Source organism: Wyeomyia smithii, chromosome 2 (genome assembly GCF_029784165.1).
Source record: "Wyeomyia smithii strain HCP4-BCI-WySm-NY-G18 chromosome 2, ASM2978416v1, whole genome shotgun sequence".
NCBI lineage: Eukaryota > Metazoa > Arthropoda > Insecta > Diptera > Culicidae > Wyeomyia > Wyeomyia smithii.
In genome coordinates this window covers 150,230,859-150,241,299 of record NC_073695.1, presented here as the reverse complement: position 1 = coordinate 150,241,299, position 10,441 = coordinate 150,230,859, and positions in this window count along the sequence as shown.

Here is a 10,441-nt window from a genome sequence, read left to right as displayed (position 1 = left end):
CCTTTGCGAGAAAGATTAGGAGAGTTCACTATTCTCCTCTTCTTAGATCCATCTGGCACGGCATAAGAACACCCTTCGACGGGATCGTCAGATGTACCCTCATCGGTTGGCAAAAAGGAAAAGATGTTTTTTGTCGAGGGTGGCTCAGCTCTCTTTGGCTTTTCTGCAAAAAAGGGCTTTGATCGTTCCTTGAGGGAACGCTTTAATTTTATCCTCGCGCTGTTCGTACGCGGGACATGCCGAAAGGTCAAGCCGAGTTCCTTCGCAGTAAAGACACTTTTCGGTAATCACACCGTCTATCTTCACTTCCTTGGCAGGGTTGTACACGCGATACTTTCGCGTAAAGAGCTCGCAGCTAGCGATCGCGTTTGCTTGCTCCAATCATCCCACGAGAACTCGCAATTTATTCGGTCTTACCTTAGTTATTTCGGTTACTACCGAAAACTTTGCCAGATCCTTGCCAATTTGTATGATGTTCAAGGGCTTCTTTATGGGCCGGAAAAAGACAAAACAGGGCCCTTCGCGGCATCTGGGTAAGCTTTTAACCGTATCTCCGGAGCCTAGGTACAGGGTTGGGTACAAGGGAAGGTAGCGGTGAGCTGATGGGGGTGATTTCAATCTCTTCCCCATTTGTTTCAATATCCAGAAATAATTCCATTTGCATATTATCCATATTCAGCTTTGCGGGAGCAATTCGCTCTACCGCAAACTAACGCTGAAAGACCGTGACAAGATGGGGTTTCAAGTTATGGATAGTTAAATAAAAATAATATTTCAAAGTAATATGAATTAAATACGAAAAAAAACAACCGTATTAGAGAAAAATAAAATAAAATAAAGTAAAAGTGGATACTTCACCGAAACTCCGAGGCTGCTGCCTCAACAACCTGCTAGTTGAGTTAATCCTGCGATGATCGACGTGGCAGAATAGAAAAAAAACACCAGCAACAGGCTGAAGAAATCGTCTTGGCAAAAAAAAAACAATATTCCAACGGCGGCTGCAAAATTCGTCGTGGGTAGCCGGCACCCGGCGGCGCGGGGGGATCTACTCCGTCTGCTGATACGTGTTTTATTGTCACTGTACCGGGACTGAAAACTCATACAGTACATATACCGTATGTGCGACATACCACAAGCGATACGCCCGAAAAACACAAGCGATACGCCTGATACCGTCTGAACACAAAGCGGGTATTGTATTATCGAACGAGCAAAATGCTAACGCAGCGTTGAAAGAATGCTTCCTTTCTCGATGATAGCAGAGAAGCGAATGCAATTGGAGAGTCTCAAGAAAGATTTGGAGAATCTTATGATATGTACAAACGCTATGCACCTTCGTCTTAGTGCACTATGCACAATGCAAAGTACAAATGATTCATTGCTGACTGATGTAAGCGGAAGTATTAGGGCAACTGGAGATAGTTTTGGAAGAGAGCTAGCTGAAGAAGTGGTTGAAACCGAGGATATTGATCATCTGTAGCGAAACCGATGTCTCCGAGTCCGATCCGAAACTGGATGTGTTTTTACTTTGAATGTGTATGAAATAAAAGACCGGTTATCGTTAAATTTGTTAGTTTACGTATTTATTCCTTATTTTAATCGTCGATCTCATTTTTACGTTCGGAATTGGTTGTTTTTACACTTTGATTTAATCCAATAGCAGGGTTAAATATTCCCCCAGGAAGGTAACCACACTTTTGAAAATGTTGGTACAGTCGTATGAAGCATACTGATTCAATGTGGCAGAAATAACTGTTTTCAGATTAATCGAACTATCTTCTTTATAATTGCAGTAACCAAAAACGAATTCTATTGGGTTGAAGAATGGTGTGGAGGTGAAAATACTACGTGGATTCCCATTGATCGGAAGTATTCTACAATACGATGGTGGCAGTGTGTTCTCGCCCCATTTAAAATCCATACCGAGTGAACACCTCGATGTCGGTTGACCATCCCACTGTTTGCAAAACTGCGACAGCACTCGAAAAACTTCAATCTTGTGAAGGTTCCATCAGTCAAATACGTATTCAGGATCCCTGATTGTCCAAGAAAACATAAAAGCGAAACCGTGCTTTCCTATTGAACTCACCTCGATGAATGAGTTTCTCTCCAACCTTTGCATACCCTCTGTTCCTTAACATCCCTCGATTATCCAGGGATACTTCATCGAGAAAACTAAGATTATGTTGATTCCAATTGATTTATGCAAGTTCGTTAACTAAATAACAAATTTAGTCCTCCCGCACTTGGATGGCCCTTCTTTTTAGCACCTTCCAAGTATAACCTTCAGCGTGTAGGATTTTTGAAATAGAAGCAATGCTGACTGCACATTTAAAGGTGCTTCCGAACTCGGATTTAGCTTCGTCGAGTAACATGGTCGGGTTTGACTTGAACAAATCTATGATCCAACGTCGCTTCTCCAGGCTGAATTGAAGGAACACTCTTTTTCGTTCCATACGAGTATCCTCCTGATAGCGCTGAATCCAGCTGCTGATGGTGCTATGATGTTTTTCGTAAATCTTCGCGCATTGTATTTTGGACATACTCGAGAAGTAGAAGGCATACAATGCGTGAGTTTTTGTATTAGAGGAAGCATGCCGGCACTTCCTGTTTAATTCGATGCATTTAGTATTGGATACTCAATTTACGAGTTACTTGGTAGTGATTTCACTGCACTTGTTCATATTTGGCAAATATTTTGACGTTTATTCATTTTCCAACTAATGACGGGCGCACAACTGGGCGCATGGCTCTGTTGCGCGCAACTTGTTTGGTGGTCTGCGGATTTCAGAAAAGAACAACGAACCAAAATAAAGCAGCCAGCGATAAACTAAAACTAAATTTCCTTCTCGTTGGAAATCCTCTGTCATGTTCTTTGTTCATAATAAAGGTGACTAGTCTGACATCGGAAACTATCGTGGCTTTACTTTGCTTAGTGCTTGCTAAAAGATGTTCAAGATTGTTATGAATGATGCTCTTTTTGCCAGCAGCCAGCAGTATATCTCTACTGATCAACATGGATTCTTCCCAAAGCGGTCTGTCTCTGCCAACCTTGTCCAATTCTTGTCCACGTGCTTCAGAACCATGGATGCGGGCGCCCAAGTTGACGCTATTTACACAGATCTCAAAACTGCATTTGATCGAGCGGATCATGGCATTCTCTTAGCAAGACTAGAGAAAATCGGTGTGTCTCTCTCTTTCGTCACCTGGTTTAGATCCTATCTATCTGATAGAGAGCTTTGCGAGAAAATCGGTTCTGCCAAGTCTCAAACATTTTCCAATCCTTCTGGGGTGACCCAAGGAAACAATCTTTGACCTTCGCTGTTTTTACTGGTTATTAACGAAATCGATACAATGCTTCCATCTGGTTGTCGAATGTTTTACGCAGATGGTGTTTAAATTTGTATGATTGTCAAGGGCACTGCAGACTGTGTTGAAATTCAGTGGACTGTTTTTTAGAGTTGTGCTCCAGTAACTACCTGACTATAAGCATTTCCAAAAGAGACAAATCGCGCCAAATGACCTATGGTCGAATATCGACCATTTTTGATTTGAATGAAACTTTGCACACGTATTTGGCTTAGCAAACTGAGCATTTTTCTCAGATGGAGAGATTTTTTACACCCATGAGTTATATTCTAAAAGGGCGTATGCCTTTTGGCATAGGTTTCATTCGAAGCATTGTAGCCCAGAAACCGTTGGTTGTATAGAAAAACTGTCTGAGAATGAGTTGTAGGGAATTAAAAATGCAAAAAAAAAACATTTTATGACAAAAAAAAAAATAAATATTAAATTTCAATTTAAAAAAACAGAGTTGAATTTTTTTTTAATTATTTTTTCAAACTTGACGTTAATACGCAACTTTTAAAAAAAATCCAGGTTGGAGAAATGAAAAATAATTTTTTATGGTAGATTAATTTTTTTATAAAAACTCTAACTCAAACATTTTTAAAAATATTTGTATTCTGATGATGTTAAAAGATGCAGATAGTCATTTTGATTCAAAAAGCTCTTGGTAGTTGACACTCTAAGGGCATCGTTTTTTGAGTTATTTAGAATTTAAGCTCGAAAGATTATAAATATTTAGGAAAATACACGTTTTGCCTTTCTCCATGAAAGGTATAGCAATCACTGGAAAAACCAAAGGTATAAAAGTGCTCCAAAGGGTCGAATCTCGTATATTAATCGACTTAGTTTGACGAGCTGAGCATTTTCTGTATGTGTGTGTGTGTGTATGTGTGTGTGTGTGTATGTGTGTGTATGTAACGCTCTCCCAATCTCACTCGATTTTCTCAGAGATGGCTGGACCGATCTTCATGAAATCAGTTGCAAATGAAAGGTCTAGTTGCCCCATAAGACCCTATTAAATTTCATTGCAATCGGATTTTTAGTTAAGAGGTTATGTTCAAAAATGTGAAAATCACGAAACATCATTTTCTCAGAAACTACTCAACGGATTTTAACAAAATTGATTTTAAATGAACGAGCTACTTAAAAAACCCATAACTTTTGAGTTTTATGAAGATTGACCGCGTGGTTCAGAAGTTAAAATGTGAAATCCAGCTTTGAAAAGAAACATATTCCGAAGACTACTTAAACTCACTCACTCTTCTCAGAGATGGCTGACCCGATTTCCACGAAATTAGTGTCAAATGAAAGGTCTAGCTGCCTCATAGCACCCTATTTAATTTCAATGTAATCGGTCTCCTACTTTGTCTGTAATGTATCAAAATATGAAAATCACGAAACTTCATTATCTCAGAAACTACACAACCGATTTGAACAATATTGGTATCAAATGAACGGGCTAGTTAAAGGTTAATTGATGACTTTATAGTGATTAAACACGTGGTTCAAAAATTGTGAAAAGAAACATGTTCCGGTGACTTTTCAAATTCACTCGTTTTCTCAAGAATGGCTGGACTAATTTCAACAATCTTAGGCGTCGTACACAAATTACGTAACGCATGAAGGGGGGTGGGGGAGGGGGGTCAAGCCTGCGTTACTTATTGTTACATAGGGGGGATTGGGGGGGGTAAGCTGAGACCGTTACGTAACTGTGATGTTTGCTCGAAATTGCAAATTTGGATGGGGGGGAGCAGGTTGTCCAGCGTTACGTAATGTTAGGGGGGGGGGAGAGTCATATCGAACGTTACTTATCGTTACATAGGGGGGGAGGGGTCTGAAATCTAAGTTTTTAGCTTTACGTAATTTGTGTACGACACCTTACCTTGGTTTCGGAACCTTGGTTTCGGAAAAACAGCGGCAGCATGGGTATTTCCGGAATCGTAATGATGCACTGGAGCCACAAATCGACTTCAGACAACATTTTGAATCATAAGATGGCAACTTCTGGTTTTTGGAATTCAGTCTGAAATGAATGGTTCCTATTAAATATGAGTATCTCCGGAACCAGAAAGATGCACAGAAGCTAAAAATTGATCACAGACACAATCTTGAATTTTAAGATGGTGACTTCCGGTGTCTGGCAAACAGCCGGAAATGACCAAATACCATTCAATATGAATATTTTCAGAACCAGAATCACGCCCAAATGACAGAAATTGATTTCACAGGCAATTTTAAAGTTCAAAATGACGACTTTCGGTTTCTGAAAAACAGTCCAAAGTGACCAAATACCACCCAATATGAGTATCTCCGGATCCAGAATGTTGCAAGAAGCTAAAGATTGACCTCAGACACCATTATGAATTGTGGGATGGCAACTCCTGGTTTCTAGAAAACAGCCAAAAATGGCCGATTTCCGTCTAACATGAGTATCTCCGGAACTAGAATGGTACACAGCAGCTGAAATCGACCACAGACCTCATTTGGATTCTAGGTTGGCGACTTCCGGTTTTTGGGAAACAGCCGAAAAGATCGAATTACACCCAATATGGGTGTTTCTTCAACCAGAATGACGCTCATAGGTCAGAAATTATCTTAAATACCATTTCGAAATTCAAGATGGCGACTTCCGGTTTGTGAAAAACAGCCAAAAAATAACCAAATACCATCCAATATGAGTATCTCTGGAACCAGAATGAAGCAATGTGCTAACAATTGACCTCAGGCACCATTTTGAATTGCTAAATGGCAACTTCTAGGAAAAAGTCGAAAATGACCGAATAATACTCAATATGGATATTTCCGTAATCGAGATGATGCATAGAAACCAAACATTGACCCTGAACATCATTTTGAATTTAAAGACGACCACTTTTAGTTTCTTGAAAACAACCAAAATAACTAAATACCTCCCAATATGGGTAATTCCAGTGTCAAATTCATGCTAGAAAATCTGCTGAAAATGACCGAATACCACCCAATATAAATATATTCAGAATTAAGGCGATGTACAGAAGCCAAAAGTCAAGGATGTTGTTATTTCGATAAAACCAATCATTTTAAACGATTTGTTATTTGACTTTGATCATATCCTTTGGCCGATTCGTCGTGCATTTGCAGACTTTAAACACATCGCAAGGATTCAACGAATATGGAACGTTCAAATAGTGCAAAACATCCGTTGTTTTGCTTTCGTATTGATTAGACGCAAATTGTTTATCTCCGTTTGATTCGCAAAATAACAATACACGAGTTATCGTACGGGTGTTTTTTTGTCGATTAGTTCTTGTGCTGTGCGATAACAATAGCCTGCAGTATATCGGCAGAAACATCTTCCGCACACTGGTAGGGGCAGACTACCCCGCCAGTGATCTGATACGCAGCTGATATATCAGCAGGAATAATTCTCCAGCACCGCTGTTACCCCGCTAGCAGCACGGACCGCCATACGATCGAGCCAGTGGAAGTCAACTACAAGTGGCATCTACAAGGTCGAGTGTAGGATACGGCCACTGTGTCACAACACAAAGCTGGATCGTCATTGTTTGTTCTACGGAGACACTCGATTTATCCAACTATCAGCCGTGAGGTCGTGACTTAGACGTTCGGTGAAGTATTCAGTTTAGAATTTTTATCATCATCATTATTATTATTATTATTATTATTATTATTATTATTATTATTATTATTATTATTATTATTATTATTATTATTATTTTTATTATTATTATTATTATTATTATTATTATAATTATTATTATTATTGTTATTATTATTATAATTATTATTTTTATTATTATTATTATTATTATTATTATTATTATTATTATTATTACTATTATTATTACTATTATTATTATTATTATTATTATTATTATTATTATTATTATTATTATTATTATTATTATTTTTATTATTATTATTATTATTATTATTATTATTATTATTATTATTATTATTATTATTTTTATTATTATTATTATTATTATTATTATTATTATTATTATTATTATTATTATTATTATTATTATTATTATAATTATTATAACTATTATTATTATTATTATTATTATTATTAATATTATTATTATTATTATTATTATTATTATTATTATTATTATTATTATTATTGTTATTATTATAATTATTATTACTATTATTATTATTATTATTATTATTATTATTATTATTATTATTATTATTATTATTATTATTATTATTATTATTATTATTATTATTATTATTATTATTATTATTATTATTATTATTATTATTATTATAATTATTATTATTATTATTATTATTATTATTATTATTATTATTATTATTATTATTATTATTATTATTATTATTATTATTATTATTATTATTATTATTATTATTATTATTATCATTATTATTATTATCATTATTATTATTATAATTATTATTATAATAATAATAATAATAATAATTTTTTTTTTTGTAAAATGATTTTATTTGTCAGGTCGTTTATGTACATTAAAATTTTCATTTAGCTTGGGTTCACTAGATTCAGATGAAACTCTAATTCTGTAGTAATAATTCTACCATTACATTGATTAATAAAACAGATGTATTCATTGAAGAGCTTTAGTATTTTCAGTCTTCGTTGTTCATTTATGCCTGTTAATGCAGGTTTGACTAGGTCCAGAAAACTTATATGTCTCCATCCACCTAGAATGGCTGTTATTCTTTGCTGTAGGATTGTCCAAGCCGGTCCTACGCGATCGCATTCACAGAATTTATGAATTACAGTTTCTGCACTTCGGTTGCCACAGTGTGTGCAGTTCTCGTCGTCCGCCCGTTGAATGACAAATAACAGTTTCCGATGTTCGATGTTTTCGTTCACCAGTAGGTAAAGTTGTGTTCGCTGTTCTGATGTTAGTTGTCTCGTTGCTATGTTCCTCCAGGCGCGCGGCCAGCCACTTCCTGGATGTTTTTGTTCTACCCTCGGTAAATCTGTTTGGTTGATGAAGTGCTGATGAATTTGGTCGGTGGAGGGACTCTGTTGGATTTGGCGGGGAATATGCCTAAGGTTTGTCAGTATTTGTTTAAGATCAGGGAGATTCATTGAAATGGTTGGGTGAGGATTTACGTGGAAGAGGAGGGATCTGTAGAAGGGAAGTGATTCAATTTCTTGCAGATGTCGGTTGATAGCGAGTGATTTGCATTTCAATGCCGGTAGTTGCAGTTTTAACCCGTCATTCTCTATGCTACGAGCTAGCTGCATCATTGAGACGCGAGCGACCATCCCTCTCCATAGGAATTTGCCCATTGCTGCTGTTAATTTTGCAGTATGTACGCACAACGGTGGTAAGATGGAAGCCAGGTACCATATCTTTGAAGTTCCGAAAGTGTTCAGCATGGTGACTCGCTGATGCATCGTCAGTGTGCGTAAAGAATGCAACCACATAAGTTGTGAAAACCTCCCTACCAGCACATCCCAATTTAATGTAGTCATCAAACGTATCGAGTTTGTGAATTGCACACCTAGTATTTTGACAACATTGGTTGTCTGCAGCCACTGGGTGTTTATAGCGTTGCCTTCGCTGGACCCAACATCTACAGCAACAGTTTTGCGCCGGCAGCTATCTCGAAGCGGGTGAACAGGTCGTTCATTTCTTCGAGCTGCCTTGTCGATGAGATGATCACGCTAATGTCGTCTGCATATGCCACTAGTAGATCGTTGCCGCATACACGTTCGAGCCTACACACAAGTGGGGGAAGGTACAGTACGAAGAGGTGCATGGACAGGGGATCCCCCTGTCGCACAGAACGTTGAATCTCGAAGGGACGGGAGAGATGTCCGTTGATTAACAGCCGAGATGTGGATCGGCTGGCGATGCGTGAGAGCAGAGTAATAAAATCATCGTTGAAGCCGAGCGCCCGCATGGTTCCGAAGAGGAATGAATGCCTAACCCGATCGAATGCATGATCGAGATCGAAGCTAATCAGTTTGCCTGCCCGCCGGTGGTGACGAAGATTTGCGATCCGGTCTTTCAGAGCGAGAGTTGCTTGAAAGATGTTGCGCTCTGAACTCGAGCACTTCTGTCCGTCGCTCAGAACGCGATGTTCCTGCATCACCCTCTCTAATCTGGTTTTGAGGATGCGTGAGAAGAGCTTGTAGTCGCTATTTAGCAGAGATATCGGGCGATACGATCGGGCTGTATCATCCCCGCCTCGCTTTTTCACCAGCACGATAATGCTTTCCACAAACGACGGAGGGAGATTACCGTTCATTGCCTCGTTCATAATAAGGTTCATCTCTCGGTGGATGACGTCAAACATGCGGTGGTAGAATTCTCTCGGAATACCGTCGTATCCGGGCGATTTTCGGGGTGCGCTCGATAATATTGCTGACCAGATTTCTGCGGTCGTAATGTCATTCGTGCAGGCTTCGTTCAGCGGGTCGTTGGTTGGGATTACTCTCGTGCAGTTGAAGCTGTTATCAAACTCTTCTCCTGCCTCTTCCGAGTATAGTGACGAGAAATAGTGAACCATGTGCGTCTCGATCTCCCCTGGCTCTGTTATCGTTTCATCCTGCTCTGTTTGCAACTGTGCTATGAAGGTTTTTTTCCTTCGTCTTTCTCCCAACTGAAACGTTGACATGGGTTCACGTGCCACGTGCGTCTCATTGATTCGCATGAAAGTGTGAGAGAATCTCCGTTGGAGTGTCAATATTTCAGCTTTCAGCCGGTTGATGGTGGTTATCAGTTCTGGGTGCTGGTAGTAGCTATCGTAAGCTAGCCGTAGCTCGCCGTAGAGATGTTGGTGTTAACAGTGAAATTCCTCGAAGACGGCTCGGGATTTCCACTTGAAAAAACTTTTTATTTTGGGCTTAGCGAACGAAAGCCACCATTCAATCCATGAAGCGTAATTTCTGCGCTGTCGAGTCCAATATTGCCACTTGTATTGGAACTCCGCTATATTCTCATCGGTCAACAAATAGGGTCGAAGGCACCAAAAACCACGACCATACTCTTGTCCTAAACTAGGAAGACAAAGCCGGAGTGTCAGCGCTTTGTGGTCGGTGAACGAACATACGTGGGCATGTGATGCGCGCAGGTGATCA